The sequence below is a fragment of the Oncorhynchus mykiss genome, chromosome 17, assembly GCF_057628025.1.
Source record: "Oncorhynchus mykiss isolate SJ-2025 chromosome 17, ASM5762802v1, whole genome shotgun sequence".
Taxonomy (NCBI): domain Eukaryota; kingdom Metazoa; phylum Chordata; class Actinopteri; order Salmoniformes; family Salmonidae; genus Oncorhynchus; species Oncorhynchus mykiss.
The window spans coordinates 54,325,431-54,348,630 of NC_143038.1; the positions used below are offsets into that span (position 1 = coordinate 54,325,431).

A 23,200-nucleotide genomic window follows, 5' to 3' on the forward strand; every position below is an offset into this window, starting at 1 on the left:
GAGTAGAAAGAGAAAATGGATAACAACACATCCATTACGGAGGATAGTCTATGAGTCAGTAAGGTGAAAATTAGTGAGACCGTCAGTGCAACTATTGCGTACGAGCAAAAAAAATGTAACGTTCAAATAAAAAAAATATATTACAGAATAATCAGTGTAATTGCTTAGTAGTTGCAATGTAAATATGATTGCCTAGTTCTAAATCATGAATAGGCCTACCTAGTCGTAAAATAGTAAACTAGTAAAATACATTTCACCTCATACCTCATTGATGTTGATATGATTTAGTTTAAATCGAGCACACCACGAATGAGCCACAGACTACATTGTAGCACACATCTTGCAGTCAGGAAATATCAAACCCTTTCTAAACACGACCTTTCAACGGCAGTAAAAGTTCACTCAAACTGGCAATGTTGATTAAACTTGGCCACAGTTTAAAACCTGAAATAGATACTGTCTTGAAGGTCCGGACACAACAGCGCGCAAAGATAGCCTTGTCAGCTGTGTAAATAACAGATTGATACAAAATAACGGAGCCACAAACGGTAAAATGTAGTCAATGCTTACCTTATCACCAAGTAGGTGTGAGGGAGAGCATGGCTATGCACCCGGTGATAATAGCTTTCAACCACACTTTCCTCATTGCAAACCTTTTCATAGTCTACTATTCCTGCGACACAATTTTACGAATCCTGCACTCTCACTCTCTAGTCAGTGCGAAGGCGCAATCTGTTCCTCTAGGCTACTGTCCTCTTCGCTCTGTGAGCCTTTTTGTCAAGATGTTCTGCAAACACATTCACCAAGCGCAATGATTGGTAAAGCGACACAAAACCCAATAAGCGGTTAAACACAAATACCCCTACATTTAGTCCACCTACATTGAGATAATGCAACAGCCTTAACTTTGTAGATTACGTTTCGAACGAATCCAAAACAATAATTTAAAGAAAGTTGAAAAACCATCCACAGGGACTCCTTAGTTAAGGAGCGCTGGGCAGGGGACTTGCTCACCCTGAGTGACTGGCTGAATAACGGAGTAATTCCCCCCCCTCCACACACACAAACACACACCCACCCCTCCCGAATGCTAATGACCATCCGTGATGTCAGCAAGTCACCATCACACTGGTATAATTAGCGGCGTGAATGACTGGTGTTTTGGAGTCATTTGCATGCAAATTAAACAATTTCACTGAATCAACTGCCCCAGGGAAGCCAGCTAGAGAGCGAGAAAGGGAATAGAAGTACCATGCGGTATTAGAGGGATTGCCAAAGACTCCAGCCACCCTAGTCATAAGACTGTTCTCTCTGCTACCGCACTGCAAGCGGTACCGGAGCGCCAAGTCTAGGTCCAAAAGCCTTCTTAACAGCTTCTACCCCCAAACCATAAGACTCCTGAACAGCTAATCAAATGGCTACCCAAACTCTTTGCATTGCCTGCCCCCCCCACACATTTTTACACTGCTGCTACTCTCTGTTTATTATATATGCAGTCATTTTACCTCTACCTGCATGTACATATTACCTCAATTACCTTGACAAACTGGTGCCCCTGCACATTGACTCTGTACCGGTATCCCCTGTATGTAGCCTCTCTACTGTTATTTTACTGTTGCTCATCAATTATTTGTTCATTTCTATTTTTAAATTTGTTTTTTTACTTCAGTTTAGTAAATACTTTCTTTACACTTATTCTTCTTAAAATTGTATTGTTGGTTAAGGTAAGGGCTTGTAAGTAAGCATTTCACTATACCTGTTGTATTCGGTGCATGTGACAAACATTGATTTGGAAACAAAATGCATAACAATTACCAAAATAATGGAGGAGAATGGAGAAGGGTTATAGATAGCCTATAGCTTACAGAACACTAGTGTGGAATAGAGTAAGGTAACCAAACTTTTTTTTGAATTTTATTAGGATCCCCATTAGCTGTTGCAAAAGCAGAAGCTACTCTTCCCCCTGCCCTCATTTCCCAATACACTGTAGCCGAAGAGGTCCTATTATCTACTGCTTAGTTAGTTATCAAATGTTTATAAACAGAATTAGAAGAAATACATTGTTACAAGGCCTCTCAAATAGCTTCCCGAGCATTGGACTAGTAACTGAAAGGTTGCCAGTTCGAATCCCAGAGCTGACAAGGTACAAATCTGTCATTCTGCCCCTGAACAAGGCAGTTAACCCACTGTTCCTAGGCCGCCATTGAAGATAAGAATTGACTGACTTGCCTAGTTAAATAAAGGTCCAATAAAAAAACCAGAAGGGAACAATAGCTTTCACCTTTCAGCTCTTCCACAACAGTGAGCATGAGGGAAAGGAGACAGGCAAGACCGTTATTGAACACTAGGCAATTGGAACATAGTTTAGAGACAAAACAATTCATATTGACCTTGTACTTCCATCATAAAACAACTTCCAAATGTAGAAACAATGACATACAGTATAAGCAGTTGTAAGAACTATAAACTGGGTGATAGGGGTGTGTCGGTTTGGGACCAAAATAAATAGTTACACTTTTGGAATGAAATCAGTGTGTCAAGTTGCAAACCAAAATATTCATTTGACTTACTCTCTAACTTTTGTATAATTTCAGCCAGTAGTTTTGAAAGTGGTGCTCACGAGCTAAAAGTGGTACCCGTTTTTTTGTGTACTTGTGTATCCAATTGTGTACTACGTCATCCATTTAGTGTGATATGTTATGAGTTTTGCCATTTATATTATATCATACACATTTAGCAATTTGTGTGATATGTTCCAAATCCAATTCCTGCAATATGTTTCAAATTTGTTGGGCTTTAGATCCAGGAGTGCATCTTTTTTAAAACATTTTTTTAAATAAAACCCCCTTTTTCTCTCCAATTTCATGGTATCCAATTGTTAGTAATTACTATCTTGTCTCATCGCTACAACTCCCGTACGGGCTCGGGAGAGATGAAGGTCGAAAGCCATGCGTCCTCCGAAACACAACCCAACCAAGCCGCACTACTTCTTAACACAGCACATCCAACCCGGAAGCCAGCCGCACCAATGTGTCGGAGGAAACACCGTGCACCTGGCGACCTTGGTTACTGTGCACTGCGCCCGGCCTGCCACAGGAGTCGCTGGTGCGCGATGAGACAAGGACACCCCTACCGACCAAGCCCTCCCTAACCCGGACGACGCTAGGCCAATTGTGCATTGCCCCACGAACCTCTCGGTCGCGGCCGGCTGCGACAGAGCCTGGGCACAAACCCAGAGTCTCTGGTGGCACAGCTAGCGCTGCGATGCAGACCACTGCGCCACCCGGGAGGCCGCCCGGAGTGCATCTTTAACTATGGAAAGTCAATCAACATTCATTCTTCCATTTGGGATGTGATTTGGTATTGATCGGTTTATTTGTGGACTCAACCTGCAATTAAAAAGGGACTAAATAAACAGGCTGATTGTTCTCTACTAGATTAATTATATCTTGGCTATTTTGGTTAGTCATAATTTACAAACACTTGCATGGCTCTAAGCCTGTAATACTATCTGAGCTCCTTTCCAGAATCAGTGTTAGGAGTGTTTAACAATGTCTGACTGCTGCTGCTAATTTGCTTATTTGTCTTGCATTGAATGTGGTTGATTTCAAAGGGGAAACGGTGCAATGAGGGGGAGTTTGTAATTAAATCAACATGTGTTTATTCTTCCTCAAAAGCCTCTGCACTGCTTTAGCCAAGAGCCAAAAAGTAAAGTAGAAAAACAAAACCCTTTGAAACAGTGGTTGAACGCTGTATAAACAGTTTGTGAAGCTGGTAAAACCAGCCGGTGGCTCTGAACGACCTCCACAGTTTGAGGAAGACGCAGTCTTCTTTGCGTTCTCCTTTACCTCCTTGAGTCAGCCTACAGCTTTTGCTCCCAATGCTGTGCCTGGCTTGGATTCCATCTTCACACGTGGCAGACCGCCTCTCCCTGGCCTGCACGTCTTTTAGCCCCACACACACACACACAAGAGTATCAATTGCCCCTCATCCTGAACTTAAGGCCTTTCCACAGGATTTTATGAGGAACTGTAAGTGACAGCGTCCCCACTCCTCATAGCCACAGAGCGGATCAGCTGGTCTGGGGACCGTTGCTAACCTCATATGGGCTCTGCACTTTCCCAATAAACTTATCCAGGGCCTGTAACTGCTTTAATGCTCTAATAAAAATGTAGAGGCCAGCTTGGGAAACATGCCACAGATAACATTTACTTTACTGTAGGCATGCAGTGCCTTTGCATGGTCATTTTAGTCAAGGAGAACAAGTTTACTCCCTTCCAAAGCATGTAGGAGCATATCAGTGGTTTTGTCCCGATCAAAGCACAAGATGAACGATAGTGCATACTTACTGCCCTGAGGGATGAACAAGCCATGTCAAATATGTTTTATAGTTGCACTTCCTGAGAGGATCTTATCATACACCAATATTATATAAACCTTACCAAGGAATGAACTAAAGTAACAACAAAAAAAATATCTGTCACTATAACAAAGAGCAATGGCTCCAATGGCCCGAGTTGACCCACAATTTCATGTAACACCACCCTCTTCTCTCCTTTCATGTGGGAAATGCTGATGATGACTATCACTGAGTCAACACCAAGGCAGCTGAATCTCACCCCAACAGCTGATCACTAAGGAGAGAAGGGAGAGCAAGAGAGGAGAGATAGAGAAAAGAGATTGAGAGAGAGAGCAAGAGAAAATAGAGGGAGAGAGAGAGCAACAGAGAGAGCAAGCGAGAGAGAGAGAAAGAAAGAACACTCCTTTTCTGGTGTGTATAGATCTCTACATTCTGGTGTGTATAGATATCTACATTCTGGTGTGTATAGATCTCTACATTCTGGTGTGTATAGATATCTACATTCTGGTGTGTATAGATCTCTACATTCTGGTGTGTATAGATATCTACATTCTGGTGTGTATAGATATCTACATTCTGTTGTGTATAGATATCTACATTCTGGTGTGTATAGATATCTACATTCTGGTGTGTATAGATATCTACATTCCTTTTTAGTGACTGGGCTGGGCTTGCATCAAAGCAGTTGGGACCAACAAGCAAGTTAGATTGATCCAACTTCCTTTCCCACAGACTAGACATATTTACATCCTCAGATAGGGATTTAGGGGGTTGGAGTAATCCCCCAAATCTCTGCTACCGCTTTTAGAAGTCTCTTTTGCAGCGGGTTTACCCATGTACTCTGTCCTTAGAGTAGAGGGTCTGAGGCTGTGGATGGATACAAAGCTCAAAGCTCGAGCACTTCTACAATAGTGTTCACAGCAGATAAGTGACTATTACACACTCCATGTTGAATGTTAAATGGATTAATTCTACACGGTTTGAGCGGAATAATTGTATTTTTATAGGGGGAGAGAAAAGTTTAGCCAGTTTGTTGAAATTATAATTTGCTTGGGGGTTCGTGAACAGGGAGAGAGTGTGTTGTCATGCTCCAACTCCATTCATGGAGGGGCCCTCGGCTCTGGAGTGATCTTGAGGAGAGGTTCCTGATGGGTAGGCTATTTCTGCCCCTGCTGGCCCACTTAAAACAAGAGGTCTTCAGCATGGAGAAACGTGTAGCTAGGGCCCCATCCATCTCAAGCCACAGGAAGCCTGGCTTTCAGGGGCTGTGGAGCACGTTCCTCAGTCCACAGTACCCTACTCTACCCCTGTCTCTCTGAGTTTTCCCAGTCCTACATGCGGATTCTGATTAAAAACATAACTGGGTCACACTTTCCTCTGGTTGAAAAAGGGGTGGGACTTAGTAAAGGTATGCGTAGATGCACAGGGAAATGTTGACTGATAAACATGAAAAATGTAGAAAGAAATGGTTTTACATCAACGTGAAATAGGAAAATTAAAGTCAACCACCTGCTGTCTAAACCTCCCACACCAAACATACAAGGGCAGTTTCATGACTAAGCTCCCATTCATCCACCAGTGGGAGGAATAATCCATAGTCATGTCGGCCATGTGGGTGTCAGTACCTCAATGGGTGATCGCTCCCATTCAGTCAGACTGCAGGGTTTTGGAACACCACACAGAGTTCTATTCCAGAAGTCTCTCCTCCTTGGAGCTCTGCAGCCCTCTCCTTTCTCCCTGCAGTCACCATGCGGAGAGGAGTGACCAGATGTTCATTAATAAAGGATATGATCACCCTCATTAGGGTGACCACAGCAGTGCAACAACACCAGCAGCTTGATACATTATTGCCTCATTCTGTTTGAGAACGTCACACCACACAATACCCATAGTGGACAGTATACTAAAGCCTCAGACACACTCTACAACACCACAGCCAGGTATGCAGAACAACAGTACATGCTGATAACGCATACTACTTGAAGAGAGAAATAGAAGATGCAAAATTGAACACAATATGTGGTCTAGGGCAAAGACGTAGACTTGTTTTCATGTTGAACATCAATAGAGAGTAAAAATCCTCAGGTCGGTCGGCCCAGTGATTTAAACACAGCCGTGTGATTATCTTCTTCTATTTAAGCCAATCACTTGGGTAGTGCTCCAATTTCTCCAGAGGCTCCTGTAACGGTTTAAACTTGAGCCATCCAAACTTTTAGTTAAATAAACCCTTGCTCAAGTATGCCATGTTTAAATATTTAGTTTGAGAAAGACTGGCTGGAAGGGGAGAAGGATCAGTCAAACAGTGGTGGGTCTGATTGAGCGGTTCTGTCTGTCCATTCTAGTCCAGGACCAGGAGGGAGTACAGTGCTCTGCTTATGTCCACTTACAGCTCCGTTTGATTTGCAATTTGTTATCAACACAATTCAAGGCCATGGCAGAACATTCCTCAGACAACTGTCTAGAGGACACTTTTCCTCCTCGTTGTTGCACGAATAAGAACATGTAGTAGACTAAGAAAACAGAACATAAGTCATGCTTACTAAGTTTTTACAAATTACATTAAAAAAATTGGTCAGATGTAATTTGTGCAGTAAGTAGGAACTGAAAGTATGTTCCTATTCAATTTCCAATGGCAAAGACAATATAGGGAAGAGAGATGGGGGGAAAAAAATGAAAATAATTCTGAACAGTTAGTCCTCGGGGTTTTGCCTGCTACATAAGTTCTGCTATACTCACAGACATGAATCAAACAGTTTTAGAAACTTCAGTGTGTTTACTATCCAAATCTATGAATAATATGCATATCTTATATTCTTGGCATGAGTAGCAGGAAGTTGAAATTGGGCACGCTATTTATCCAAAAGTGAAAATTCTGCCCCCTAGCTTTAAGAGGTTTAAGAACAAATGCTTATTTACAATGACGGCCTACAACTCATGTAACAGCAGCCACACACACATAGTTTGGTAAATGTATCAGGGTTAGGGATCAGGGAGGGTGTGAATCAGAGCCCAGGACGGACTGATATAGCTTCCTGTTACAGGAGTGAGAGTGTGAGAGAGAGAGAGAGATTGCGAGAGAGAGACCTAGAGAAAACCAGGATGCTCTTTTATTCATCTGTAGGACAAAATATTACCATTAGCTCATGCTTTAAATACCTCCGTGATTTGCAACAGAGAATAGCACCTTTGAAAAATCGGATCAGTCCTTTCAGCCTGCAACATGCCTATTACAAACACCGAGCTCCAGTCAGTTTGATCGGTTGGTGTTGTCAAAATATGATTGGTTTCACACAGGCCCATATCTTGCAGCATTAGTAGAGCCAGTCTGCTACCGTCAAGTCCATCTGAACTCTATGTAGACCTACACAGGAATAGGAAAACAGACCGGCTTACTCACCAATCCATTTCCACCCTCCCCTTTTCACCTCAATAACCCTAAAGCGTTTCACTTACATCACTATCTCACAGGGGAATTATGCTTTTAGTACTACAGGCTATTTTGGATTAAAATTCATTTAATTGATGAGGTTTTTCAGAATAAAGTAAAAGCGAAGGTGTGTAGAGTCAGGATTGAATAGACTTGTCTGATATGAACAGATGACATTGGAGGAGAAAAGGGGGATTTAATACACTGAATCTGATTTCAGAGCTTATCTAAGTGGCCAATAGAAATATAAAGAGGATGACTTCCTGACCACACAACAGAGGTTCTGTGAGGGGGGTCCTCATCCAATCAACAGTGTTTCATCTCAACCAACCCTGAAATAAAACAACCACCCATCCAATTCACCAACTACAAAAACAACAACAGTTCACTTTGGTCAGGCCATTTATTCCACCCAAGGTCCATTTCATTATCAGATTTCCTGCAATAAGCTGTGATGACACACGCTCCATGTCGATATGACCACCGCTGCTTTCTCCACAGGAGCTGTCTTGCCCAGCTCCGGTGGCAGTTATGGACCGGTAACTGAAGAGGGATTGGCATTCTAGGATCAATAGAGTATGTGTCAGGGTAGGGAGTTATCCAGATTTTCATAACACTTCCATACAATACACACACACACACACACACACACACACACACACACACACACACACACACACTTAAAGTTGGAAGTTTACATACACCTTAGCCAAATACATTTAAACTCAGTTTTTCACAATTCCTGACATTTAATCCTAGTAAAAATTCCCTGTCTTAGGTCAGTTAGCATCACCACTTTATTTTAAGAATGTGAAATGTCAGAATAATAGTAGAGAGAATGATTTATTTCAGCCTTTTTCTTTCATCACATTCTCAGTGGGTCAGAAGTTTACATACACTCAATTAGAATTTGGTAGCATTGACTTTAAATTGTTTAACTTTTGGCCCATTTCTCCTGACAAAGCTGGTGTAACTGAGGCAGGATTGTAGGCCTCCTTGCTCGCACACGCTTTTTCAGTCCTGGCCACACATTTTCTATGGGATTGAGGTCAGTGCTTTGTGATGGCCACTCCAATACCTTGAATTTGTTGTCCTTAAGCCATTTTGTCACAACTTTGGAAGTATGCTTGGGGTCATTGTCCATTTGGAAGACGCATTTGCGACCAAGCTTTAACTTCCTGACCGATGTCTTGAGATGTTGCTTCAATATATCCACATCATTTTCCTCCCTCGTGATGCCATCTATTTTGTGAAGTGCAACAGTCCCTCCTGCAGCAAAGCTCTCCCACAACATGATGCTGCCACCCCTGTGCTTCATGGTTGGGATGGAGTTCTTCGGCTTGCAAGCCTCCCCCTTTTCCCTCCAAACATAACGATGGTCATTATGGCCAAACAGTTCTATTTTTGTTTCATCAGGCCAGAGGATATTTCTCCAAAAAGTACAATCTTTGTCCCCATGTGCAATTGCCAACTGTAGTCTGGCTTTTTTATGGCTGTTTTGGAGCAGTGGCTTCTTCCTTGCTGAGCGGCCTTTCAGGTTATGTCGATATAGGACTAGTTTTTACTGTGGATATAGATACTTTTGTACCAGTTTCCTCCAGCATCTTCACAAGGTCCTTTGCTGTTGTTCTGGGATTGATTTGTACTTTTCGCAACAAAGTACATTCATCTCTAGGAGACAGAATTCGCCTCCTTCCTGAGCGGTATGACGGCTGCGTGGTCCCATGGTGTTTATACTTGCGTACGATTGTTTGTACAGATAAGCGTGGTACCTTCAGGCGTTTGGAAACTGCTCCCAAGGATGAACCAGACTTGTGGGGGTCTACAATTTTTTTTCTGAGGTCTTGGCTGATTTCTTTTGATTTTCCAATGATGTCAAGCAGAGGCACCGAGTTTGAAGGTATGCCTTGAAATACATACACAAGTACACCTCCAATTGACTCAAATGATGTCAATTAGCCTATCAGAAGCTTCTAAAGCCATGACATAATTTTCTGGAATTTTCCAAGCTGTTTAAAGGCACAGTCAACTTAGTGTCTGTAAACTTCTGACGCACTGGAATTGCGATACAGTGAATTATCTGTTGGTAAACAAGTGTTGTAAAATTACTTGTGTCATGCACAAAGTAGATGTCCTAACCGACTTGCCAAAACTATAGTTTGTTTAAAATACATTTGTGGAGTGGTTGAAAAATTAGTTTTAATAACTCCAACCTAATTCTGACCTATTCCGACTTCAACTGTGCACACACGCACCCACACACAAAACTATTTAGGTATTAGGGATCTTGATCCAGGAGGGATTGAATGTCTCTGCTGTAACCAACAAGCTTGATCTTGACATCTAGCCACTTAGCTACAAATTAGCAAACCAAATGCATAGCTGGAGCCCTGAGGTGGATATAATTTAGTTCACATCTAAGATTTCTAATAGTTATACTTATATACTTATAAGCAGTGTCATAGTGTCACACTCCCCCCCTGCAGCCCCCACCCCAAAAATCTATATACATATATATTTTTAAAGATATTGGTATTTTGAAATATCCCGGTATAAGGTATAAACAGTATATCGCCCAAGCCTAGTATGTGTTGTGTTGAGACAGGTCTGAGACAGCACTAAGGAATAAGGAATAGATGACTCATTCAGCATCCACGTGTACTGTGTAATCATGAAAACTCAGCAGAACACACAAATACACGCACACACACTCACACTCAAAGACAATCCAACAAAAGCATTGAGACACTCAGGAGCCCCTCCACCACGTTCCACAGAACAGAAGACTGCCGTTACTGCTACCCTTCCATCTGTCTTTCCCTGCTACTCACTGTAGCTTCTATTACTTCCCCTTGTGTAGACTTTGGCCCATTAGAAATCAGTGCGAGAGCAACACCATGAGAAGAACTAAATGACCCAGGCACAAGGCTGTTTATATAATCCCGACCTGCCATTCACCCCTGTTTATTTGAACTACGAACAGCACCATCCATGTGTGTGTGGAGGGGGAAGGCAAGGTCGGCTATTCTAAAGCATATCCTGTGTCCTGCCCCTTTCACACTCCTCTACGCTCTTAACCACGCTCTTAGCACACTTTTCACAGCGCGTTTATCTCCCAGCAGGCGCCAGCGCTCCTTTGCTTCTCCAGGCACAGATAGTCCTCTGTGTGCCCAGCCAGGGCTGCACGGCAGAGAGAGAACAAACATCCCCCTGCCTTCCTGAAGCCACAGAGCACTGTGACCCACATATGGGTAGTACTCTTTCAGCTTTTGACCACTGCCTGCTAGTCCCTCTCCAGATCCCTCCACTGCACAATGCCAGTGACTATGCATGGAGATTACTCAAAGCAGCCCCTGTGATGAAGGAGGGAGACTGGAGGAATAGTGGGTTTGGGATGGGGTTGGTAACAGTGCCTAGGGGTAGGGGAGGATGAGAGAGTGTATCGTCAATGAACCCAATGTTTTAATCCACAGCCTGGAAGGACTGTGCCACCAAGCCAGATACTGTGACATCTCAAAGAACACGCAAGCGCGCACAGACAAATAGATAGATGTCTGTACAATATTGAGTTAACTTTTCGTAGTTTACTTTTTGTGGGTGTGAATGTACTGAGATGTAAAATAGCAGACATTTAGCTAGGCTGACATTCATGAAGGACTGGTGGGCTGTGATTTTGCTGCTTACAGTTGCGATTTCTGACTCCCTACTATCCATGTGTGGGTTTCTCTAAAATAGCAACTCATACATCAATGGCAAGAAATAGACTGTTCAGTATGATGTGGAAATATTGACCAGGAAAATCAGATAGCAATGCTGTCACATTTGACATAAGACTACGTTATGAATCTAATGTTTCAGGCTCCACCCATTCTCAGTTACACACTAGTTTTATATGTGCAATCATTAGAATAATATAACCTAGCAACTGAATGTCAGTTGAGGTCTGTTTTGGGTTAAAGTGATTTTCCTTCTGAAGACTTCAACCCTCTTTAGATATCCCCTAAAGGCCCTTTGACTTGTTGGACTCGTTGACCATTTACTTGCAGGTGGAATGTTTAACTACTGCAAATGTTTCCTACTCACCTCTGTTGCTATGCCTAGCATCTGTAGCTCCCACCAGTCACTTTATACAGAAACACACTCACATACACATGACCAGCTGAGAATATTACTCATTTCCATCATATTCACTACACATATAATTTGTTTTCTTATTGTGCAATGCTTTTCCAGAAGAGCTTGGGCTAAACTACAAAATAAGAACATTTAATGGTTTGGAATTGGACACGGCAGTTTGATTTCAAAAAGCCCCTTTTACATTACGGGAAAATCATCCTGAATTCCAAATCCAATTGAATTAATCCTTGTATTGAATTTAAGAAAAATGTGCTTGGTGCCAGCTCTGGTATGTAGGCCAGTGTATTAGTGGGCAGAGTAAAGCCTGCTGCTATGATACAGGCTGCAGTGCTACTGGTTTGCCAGCCAGAAGACAGCGCTTCCTGGAGTCCAGTTGAATGACCCTCAGCCTGCCCACCCAGCTTTAAAGAGGATGAGGAGGTCAGAGAAAACAGACTGCGAGAGGGAAAGAGAGAGAGAGAGACTGCGAGAGGGAAAGAGAGAGACTGCGAGAGAGAGAGAGAGAGAGAGAAAGAGAGAGAGAGAGAGAGAGAGAGATACAGAGGGAATGAAAGAGAAGAAGAGAGAGAGCGAGAGAGGGGGAGATGGAAAGCGAGAGAGAGAGAGAGAATTGAAGAGACAAAGCAGTGGAAGAGAAGTCATTCATCTGACATGGTGCCACCAGGAGTTGGTATTTGGCTGGCTACAAGTAATTAGAATACATTTCCCCATTGAGTTTATCACATTATTGAAACCTTCCATTGACAGATCATTCTGGTTTTCTCATCATAAGACTTCTGTATGTCCCCTACTGCTTTGAGAAGGAGGCCATTAATCTACACAGTGAAACCAGGGGCTGGAGGGGTGAGGTCACTGACATGGACCAACCAATGAAAGTTCCTCTCTGTCTCACAGTGCAGAGCCCTTGGCCATCACTAAATCACCGCCCTCAGTCAAGATGACTTCCCGTGGGCCCTAGGGCCCTCTGCTGTGCCGACACCTCCAGGGAGAGTGTGAGGAAAGCTTTGGACTATGTACAGACTCAGTGAGCATAGCCTTGCTATTGAGATAGCCTGCCTTCTCTTGAGAGCCAGGTCTGCCTATGTGCACAATGCCCACAAAATGAGGTGAAACTGAGCTGCACTTCCTAACCTCCTGCCAAATGTGTGACCATATTAGAGACACATATTTCCCTCATTACACAGACCAACAAAGATTTTGAAAACAAAAATGTTGATTAACTCCCATATCTATTGGGTGAATTACCAGTGTTGTCACAATAATATGTCAACCAGTGAAGAACAAACACCACTGTAAATACAACCAATATTTATGTTGATTTATTTTCCCTTTGGTACTTTAACTATTTGCACATCGTTTTAACACTGTACATAACCATAATATTACATTTGAATTGTCTCTATTCCTCCAAAGTGTGTCATGTTTACTGTTAATATTTTAATGTTTATTTCACTTTAGTTCATTATATATTTCACTTGCTTTGGCAATGTAAACATATGGTTGCCATGCCAATAAAGCCATTTGAATTGAATATATATACCTGGCATTAATGTGCCGTTTGATCAGAGGTATATTAGTATTCGGCTGGCCTGACCAAGCCTGGTCCCTCTGTGTCCCCTAAGGCCACGGACCTGACCAGCCCACTGTTTCATCTCACCTTAAACTCTATTGATTACTCCTAAAACGCAGAGCTTTTAGTCTTTCATGTGGACATAGGGGAGGACGTCCATTTCCTTGACCATTTCCAATCAATACATTGGAAAAGGCTGGGAAAAGTATTAACTGAGAGAGCAGCTTCAGTCTCTTAAAAAAAATTGAAAGTGGATCACGAGAAATGGTTAGATAAATCTAAAAATAAAAACAAGCAGTATAAGATGTCTCCCAAATTGGAAAAGATGATGACATTGCACAAAATGCTTGAACACATGAACCCTGCCATCTGAGACACATTTAGTATGTGCAAATTATTACATATTTCTCAAAAATAATATTTGAGAAGTCTTTAACCAGTTAGAGCTCTAGGGGCGCTATTTCATTTTTGGATAAAAAACGTTCCCGTTTTAAGCGCGATATTTTGTCACGAAAAGATGCTCGACTATGCATATTCTTGACAGTTTTGGAAAGAAAACACCCTGAAGTTTCAGAATCTGCAAAGATTTTGTCTGTAAGTGCCCCAGAACTCATTCTACAGGCGAAACTAAGATGATGCATCACCCAGGAATTAGCAGAATTTCTGAAGCTCTGTTTTCCATTCTCTCCTTATATGGCTGTGATTGCGCAACGAATGAGCCTACACTTTCTGTCGTTCGCCCAAGGTCTTAGCAGCATTGTGACGTATTTGTAGGCATATCATTGGAAGATTGACCATAAGAGACTACATTTTCCAAGTGTCCGCCTGGTGTCCTGCGTCGAATTCGGTGCGCAATTGCCAGCTGCTTCTACTTTACCATTTGATTCAGGGGAGAAAGCATGTGTCCAAGAACGATGTATCAATGAAGAGATATGTGAAAAACACCTTGATGATTGATTCTAAACAACGTTTGCCATGTTTTCAGTCGATATTATGGAGTTAATTTGGAAAAAAGTTTGCGTTTTGAGGACTGAATTTATGGATTTTTTTTGGTAGCCAAATGTGATGTATAAAACGGAGCTATTTCTAATACACAAGGAATCTTTTTGGAAAAACTGAGCATCTGCTATCTAACTGAGAGTATCCTCATTGAAAACATCAGAAGTTCTTCAAAGGTAAATGATTTTATTTGAAGGCTTTTATGTTTTTGTTAATGTTGCGTGCTGGATGCTAACGCTAATGCTAACGCTAAATGCTAACGCGAAATGCTAACTCTAGCTAGCTACTTTTACACAAATTATTGTTTTCCTATGGTTGAGAAGCATATTTTGAAAATCTGAGATGACAGTGTTGTTTACAAAAGGCTAAGCTTGAGAGATGGCATATTTATTTCATTTCATTTGCGATTTTCATAAATAGTTAACGTTGTGTTATGCTAATGAGCTTGCTGATAGATTTACACAATCCTGGATACAGGGGTTTTTTCATAGCTAAACGTGACGCAGAAAACGGAGCGATTTGTCCTAAACAAATAATCTTTCAGGAAAAACTGAACATTTGCTATCTGAGAGTCTCCTCATTGAAAACATCTGAAGTTCTTCAAAGGTAAATTATTTTTTTGAATGCTTTTCTGTTTTTTTGTGTAAATGTTGCCAGCTGAATGCTAATGCTAAATGCTACGTTAGCCATCAATACTGTTACACAAATGCTTGTTTTGCAATGGTTGAGAAGCATATTTTGAAAATCTGAGATGACAGTGTTGTTAACAAAAGGCTAAGCTTGAGAGCTAGCATATTTATTTCATTTCATTTGCGATTTTCATGAATAGTTAACGTTGCGTTATGGTAATGAGCTTGAGTCTGTATTCACGAACCCGGATCCGGGATGGGGAGATCAGAAAGGTTAATCTGTTGATGCAAGTTTACTCCTATTGAATGTTATATTCTAAGCATAAGTAAGCAAAGTATAGTATAGTGAAGAAGCCCAAACCCAGGGGATGCCACCCCCTCTGAGCACCCCCCACGTCAGCCACCCTGATAGCCCTGTCATGACGTGGCCCTCTTTGGGGATAGCGAGTACCATCCTCCTCTCTCTCTCACCACCTCTCTCTCTTCCCCCTACATCCAGGCTCTGTTATGAAGGTCATAAATTCCTAGAGGAGTCTCTCCTCATGACCAGACAGTATAGAGAGAAAGTTTCACAAGAGAACAAAGGAAACTCTTCCGCATCACAGAACTTGAGAACTGAACAATGTCTGTCCATGTTTTGGAGAATGTGTACACGGTCGGGGGAGAATCCAGCTAGGACCGGTCCATTTTGTTTAATGTTTGTGAAACTCATGAGTCAGCCACATTACCATAACTCTGTTTATACAAGAGTCTCAGTTGTGAGGCTTGCATCTAATTGTTGTGTAAAATGAATGACTAAAGATGAAACTTTGTGAAATTATGTAATGTGATTTTAAACTGTTTAATGAAGGAAACTCCAACTCCCTTTGGAGTTTAACTAAGTCATAGGCCCGCCCCATGAGCACAGACATTGATCTAGTGTCATGGGACAGCTCTTTCCTACTGTATAACCCCCACCTTGGGAATTTCCCTTGAGACCAGCTTACCTCGATTACCGAGAGGGCTAAGGTTTGAGTAGAGACTATGCATTCCTCGTTTCTGAATTCTTAACCATACCACGTGGTTAAAATCTGAGACTATCGATCCGACAGAATAAGAGCTACTCTTCGATACTAATTATTAGTCTGCAGCTAGAAATTATGTACCCGTGAATGCGAGAACCGACAAAACATCTATTCTATAAGGACAATTCTGAATGGTACCCATTCTAACCACGAAGGACAGGCTGATGAACTTCCAACAGAAAGGACTATTCCAACAGAGATCACGACGACACACTGAGAGTAAATATATATATTGTTTGCAATAATCCGTGAATGAGTGAGCGTTCATGTGCGAAGGATTAGCATTTCAATTATTATAATTATCAACCGTGTAGTGTCTTTTGTCTTTCGCGCCCTTCTCAGTCCCTTTGTCTACCAAGCCGCCATTCCAGTTTAGCCCACTAGGGCACATCCCCTATCATTTCCTTGTAACCATATCTACTTTCTTTGTTTGTTTTTGCATTTCTGTGATTATTTAGTTAGTTAATAAATAAATGATTGAGACAATTGATGTATGGATGATTCATAGTAAAGACTGGATTCGTGCAGATAACCAACCATTTACGACGTTTGGAATGAGAATAACGTGAGGTAAAGAATAATTAATTAATTAGAAGACTAATTGATCAGATATGGTCCCCCGACTTCCTAGTTAATTACATTTACATGATTAGAATAATCACGTAATAATAATTACAGAGAATTGATTTGATAAAATAACAGTCTTCATTTTAATGATGCCAAAGACACGACAGCCCCCTGACAACCCCTCCCCCCACACCCACTGAGGACAAACACAAACCACAGATTGTACTCCTTACAAACTATATAGAAGAAAATTATATTTTTCCCAAACACACAGTGTCTAAACTCTGGTGTCCAAACACCCAGCGCACCCTAGACCTTCTGTCTGAGGACCAACTAGGGTCACCCAGCCACGTAATGCACACAGGCACAAACAACTTGAGAGCAAAGCTGAAAATGGGGGCCACAGAACTCAAGGGAATGATTGAAAAAGCTTGTTCTACTTTCCCCAACACAGAAGTGGTTATCTCCACCCTGCTACCATGAAAATACTTCCACCCTGCTACCATGAAAATACTTCCACCCTGCTACCATACAGCAGGTAAACGCAAGTATTTCCTGTGACAGTGCCTCAAAACCAAATGTTTACCTGGCCCACCACTCCACTCTGGACTAGAACAGCCTCTTTGACCAGGTCCACCTCTACAAGGCAGCAGTGCCCACCACTCCACCCTGGACTTGAACAGCCTCTATGACCAGGTCCACCTCTACAAGGCAGCAGTGCCCACCACTCCACCCTGGACTTGAACAGCCATTACGACCAGGTCCACCTATACAAGGCAGCAGTGCCCACCTTCGCCAGCACCCTAAAGGACATCGCCCTCAACCGCAGCCCCAACACCACACACAGGAGCAACAGATAAACAGACACCATGCCCAGACTAGCAAGACACCCTCCTAGACCTATGGGACCCTCCCCGGACCTACATATAGAGGACCCACAGCGAGCGGACCTACCTACATCTAGACCACAGCACCACATCCACATACCAACCAATCAATACCCCCCCAAACCAACCATTCCCACACCCCATATAGGCCCCCTCAGATCAGACCTATGCCGCTCGTGCCCACCCCATTCCCCCCACTTCCATGAAGAGGGCCTCAACATGAAAGTCACACATACGATCAGGCAATGAGCAGGCAAACAGGCCCAACCCCCACTTTTATACTAGCCCAAGCCAATGGCATGTACCAGATGCTCAGCAGGCTCTGCTTACACTTACTGGTCTGAGGCCAAACCACACGACTAACATTATTGGACACTTTATGGACCGCAACACCTTCACTATCTCATCCTGGAATATCCAAGGCCTGAGGTCATCTGCCTTTGGCCTAAAGAGCAGGATCCTGGACTTCACCAAAGAAATCAGAAATACAGACATTGTCATCCTACAATAAACATGGTATAGAGGAGACGGACCCACTGGTTGCCCTCTAGGTTAAAGAGAGCTGGTAGTCCCATTCACCTAACTATCAGGTGTGAAACAGGGAAGGGACTCAGGTGGTATGCTAATTTGGTATATAGCAGACCTAACTCACTATTAAATGAATCAAAACAGGAACATTTTACATTTGGTTAGAAATTCTCAGAGAAAAATGTCCTCCTGTGTGCTACCTATATCCCCACACTAGAATTCCCATACTTTGCATAGTTAAATAAAAGGTTACATTTAAAATATATATATAATAATAATAATAATAATAATAATAATGATGAAGACAGCTTCTCCATCCTGGAGGGGGAAATCAATAATTTCCAGACCCAGGGACATGTACTAGTCTGTGCGACCTAAATGCCAGAACTGGACAAGAACCTGACACCCTCAGCACACAAGGGGACAAACACCTACCTGAAGGTGACAGCATTCCCTCCTCTATATGCCCCAATAAGCACAACTACGACAACATAATCAACAAAAACAGGTCACAACTCCTGCAGCTCTGTCGCATGCTGGGTATAGTCAATGGTAGGCTTCGAGGGGACTCCTATGGTAAGTACACCTATAGCTCATCTCTTGGCAGTAGTACTGTAGACTACTTCATCACTTTCCTCAACACAGAGTCTTTCAAAGCGTTCATAGTGAGCCCACCGAAACCCCTATCAGATCACAGCAAAATCATGGTCTACTTGAACAGAGCAATACTCAATCATGAGGCATCAAAGCCAAAGGAACTGAATAATATTAAGAAAGGAAGGAAAATAGTGAGGAAACCTACCAAAAAACAATTAGGTAACAACAAATTCAATCCTTTTTAGATAACTTCCTGGACAAAATTTTTCACTGTAATAGTGAAGTGAGGTGTAAACCTAAATATATTTGACCTTTCAGCTTCCCTATCAAATAAAATAAATGTGACTGACCCAAACTTAAGGAAAGCTTTGACTATGTATGGACTCAGTGAGCATAACCTTGCTATTGAGAAAGGCCGCCGTAGGCAGACCTGGCTCTCAAGAGAAGACTGTATAATATGTGCACACTGCCCACAAAATGAGGTGGAAACTGAGCTGCACTTCCTAACCTCCTGCCAAATGTGTGACCATATTTGAGACACATATTTCCCTCAGATTATACAGACCCAAAGAATTTGAAAACAAACCCAATTTTGATAAACTCCCATATCTATTGGGTGAATTACCAGTGTGCCATCACAGCAGTGAGATGTGTAATAACTCTTACCACAAAAGGGCAACCAGTGAAGAACAAACACCATTGTAAATACAACCCATATTTAAGTTGATTTATTTTCCCTTTTGTACAGAGAAACCAACCAAGCAGAAATTCCATAACAAGCCCCTTCACACTCCCAGCATTCTCAGCTGCAAATTACCGTTTTAGAGCAGAGGGGTGAAATGTGGCACCCCCTTGGCTGGCAAGCTGGGTAAACTTTATAGATCCTGTGTCGAACCACAAACACATCTCTTAAACTTGTGGAAGCCCTCCATGTGCTCACAAACTCAGCACAAAACAACCAGTATGGCTGGTGGCATTGTCATGCTGGAGGGTCATGTCAGGATGAGCCTGCAGGAAGGGTGCCACATGAGGAAGGAGGATGTCTTCCCTGTAACGCACCGCGTTGAGATTGCCTGCAATGACAACAAGCTCAGTCCGATGATGCTGTGACACACCGCCCCAGACCATGATGGACCTCCACCTCGATCCCAATCCAGAGTACAGGCCTCAGTGTAACGCTCATTCCTTCAACGATAAATGCGAATCAGACCATCACCCTTGGTGAGACAAAACTGCAACTCGTCAGTGAAGAGCACTTTTTGCCAGTCCTGTCTGGTCCAGCGACGGTGGGTTTGTGCCCATAGGCGACGTTGTTGCCGGTGATGTCTGGTGAGGATCTGCCTTACAATAGGCCTACAAGCCCTCAGTCCAGCCTCTCTTAGCCCATTGTGAACAGTCTGAGCACTGATGGAGGGATTGTGCGTTCCTGGTGTAACTCGGGGAGTTGTTGTTGCCATCCTGTACCTGTCGCGCAGGTGTGATGTTCGGATGTACCGATCCTGTGCAGGTTAACATGTAGTCTGCCACTGCGAGGACGATCAGCTGTCCATCCTGTCTCCCTGTCTTAGGCGTCTCACAGTACAGACATTGCAATTTAATGCCCTAGCCACATCTGCAGTCCTCATGCCTCCTTACAGCATGCCTAAGGCACGTTCACGCAGATGAGCAGGGACCCTGGGCATCTTTCTTTTGGTGTTTTTCAAAGTCAGTAGAAAGGCCTCTTTAGTGTCCTAAGTCTTCATAACTGTGACCTTAATTGCCTACCGTCTGTAAGATGTTAGTGTCTTAAATCTCACTAGGGTATGTGGGACGCTAGCGTCCCACCTGGCCAACATCCAGTGAAATTGCAGAGCGCCAAATTCAAATACAGAAATACTCATTATAAAAATTCAGAAAACATACAAGTATTTTACATAGGATTAAAGATTATGTTCTTGTGAATCCAACCACGGTGTCAGATTTCAAAAATGCTTTACGGCAAAAGCATACCTTACGATTATTTGAGAACATCGCCCAGCAGACAAATCATTACAAACAGTAACCAGCCAAGTAGAAGAGTCACAAAAGTCAGAAATAGAGATAAAATTAATCCCTTACCTTTGATGATCTTCACATGGTTGCACTCAGAAGACATTCATTTACTCATTAAATGTTTGTTTTGTTTGATAAAGTCTTTCTTTATATCCAAAAACCTCAGTTTTGTTTGCGTGCTTTCTTCAGTAATCCACAGGCTCAAAGGCAGTCACAACAGGCAGACAAAAAAATCCAAATTGTATCCGTAAAGTTCATAGAAACATGTCAAACGATGTTTATATTCAGTTCACAGGTTGTTTTTAGACTAAATAATCGATCATATTTAAACCGGACAATAACGTCATCAATATAAAAGGTAAACAAGAAAGGCACTCTCTCGGTCGTGCGCATGAAAAAGCTCTGTGACACTGCAGGGTCCACTCATTCAGACTGCTCTTACTCCCTAATTTTTCAGAATCAAAGCCTGAAACAATTTCTAAAGACTGTTGACTTCTAGTGGAAGGCATAGGAACTGCAATTTGAGTCCTAAATCAATGGATACTGTAATGGCATTGAATAGAAAACTACAACAACAAAATAATCATACTTTCTGGATGGATTTTTCTCAGGTTTTCGCCTGCCAAATCACGATTTTAACAGTTTTGGAAACTTTGGAGTGTTTTCTATCCAAATCTACCAATTATATGCATATTCTATCTTCTGGGCTTGAGAAGCAGGCAGTTTAATTTGGGCATGCTTTTCATCCAAAATTCCCCCTACCCTATAGAGAAGTTTAACGACCGTTCCACAGTTGCATGTTCATTAATTGATTATGGTTCATTGAACAAGCATGGGAAACAGTGTTTAAAACCTTTACAATGAAGATCTGTAAAGTTATTTGGATTTTTACTAACTAACTTTGAAAGACAGGGTCCTGAAAAAGGTACGTTTCTTTTTTTGCTGAGTTTATGTACATATTGCAAATAAAAAAACACAGACAAAGTAGACTTTAAGGACTACAAGGGCAATTTGTATGGACAGACCTAAGAAACGCACCTATGATCAAAAGTCACAATAACCTACAGTATATGATAGGAAGCCAAGTTCAATGTGTCACATACAGGCAGTCAAAGAAGTCAATGACATTAACTTTAAGCTTAAAACAGACAGCATTATTTTCGGTAAACCTCACCCCCCAACTAATGTTCCCTCAAACATTTTTTAGCACGGAGCAAATTTCAGGTCTGCTGAGCGCAAACTTGAACATTGTGAAAATTCTGTACAACTTCCAATGCACGTTTACCGTGCACACTGAGGCTGTACCCACTTTAAGTTACAGTTTTAACAGTAGCCAGGTAGGCTATTGTGACTATTTGGTCATAATGTAGGCCTATTTGAGTGGCCTACCATCAAAAACAATGGAGAAAATGCATCTCTTTACATTTTAAAATGGAAAAAGCTGTTCTATCATTCAGCCTACAGTAGCAGCTAATGTGACGTGTTCAATTTAGGCCTACATTCCATGAACATTTTGAAAAAAAGCAGGGCTTGACATTAACCTGTTTATCCACTTGCCATTCAGACAAGAAGGTGCCTGAAAATGTTTTTGCGCTGTTTGATGCTAAATAAATGCATTCTTATTCTCATACTATTATTACATAGAATCAGACACATTATGCTAAACTCTGCCTATTGGCTACTTATCTTATTCAAGTCTGTCTCAAAATATAACTCTTCCCCTTTAAGACAAAAAAAAGCTCATTTTGTCTGTCATAGTTGAAGTGTACCTATGATGAGAATTACAGGCCTCTCATCTTTTTTAAGTGGGAGAACTTGCACAATTGGTGGCTGACTAAATACTTTTTTGCCCCACTGTATGTGTGGCAATACTTTGGAACAGCTTTCCAAAGTTAAAATCACTTTGTGCTGGTTTTTACAATCTTTTATGTACAACATTTGTTTTTTTCTTTTAAAAATGATTATTTTTATTATTTAAACAATTTGCTCAGAAAAATTCACCCATGGCCACCAGTTGGAGCTGGTGTAGTACGTGTTGGCAGAGTTTGCAAAACAAATGGCCCCCCCAACTGATACAAACCAACATGATATCACTATGTCAGGTAGGCCTACTTTGTGATCAACATTTAATTGGGAAGTTTTTTGGGGAAAGCCTTTAGAAATGTTAATTCAAACAGAGCTTGATGACTGAACTGCCCATCGCAATTAGCTTACTAATCAAGACTCCGGACCAAACTTTTCAATACCTGGTTTACATACCCATTGTTGCCTTAGTTAGCATTTACTGGTATATCTCATAAGTTGAAACGTATTTCCTACCTACCCTACCAGCTACCCTACCAGCCACTGGTTGGCCTGAGGTGGGCCCACCACATCTGGTGTCCCTGTGGTGGGTGGGACCAGA

The 23,200-nt window shown here is 42.0% G+C and overlaps 1 protein-coding gene and 1 long non-coding RNA gene across 4 annotated transcripts in view; one reads left to right on the forward strand and one right to left on the reverse strand.

Moving 5' to 3' along the window:
* prickle2b (prickle homolog 2b) overlaps positions 1–23,200 on the reverse strand; it is a 108,892-nt gene that overhangs the window by 23,427 nt on the left and 62,265 nt on the right. The window contains exon 1 of one of the 3 annotated variants that reach the window (XM_021569614.3): positions 571–1,041. The exons of the other annotated variants lie outside the window; for them this stretch is intronic. The gene's annotated coding sequence lies outside the window, so the exon portion shown is untranslated. Of the gene's footprint in view, positions 1–570; positions 1,042–23,200 lie in introns of those variants that run through there. 3 annotated transcript variants of the gene reach the window in all.
* On the forward strand, positions 14,217–16,679 carry LOC149976081 (uncharacterized). The gene is made up of 3 exons (XR_016487663.1): positions 14,217–14,669; positions 15,038–15,099; positions 15,622–16,679. It is a non-coding gene; the product is annotated as an uncharacterized LOC149976081 (long non-coding RNA).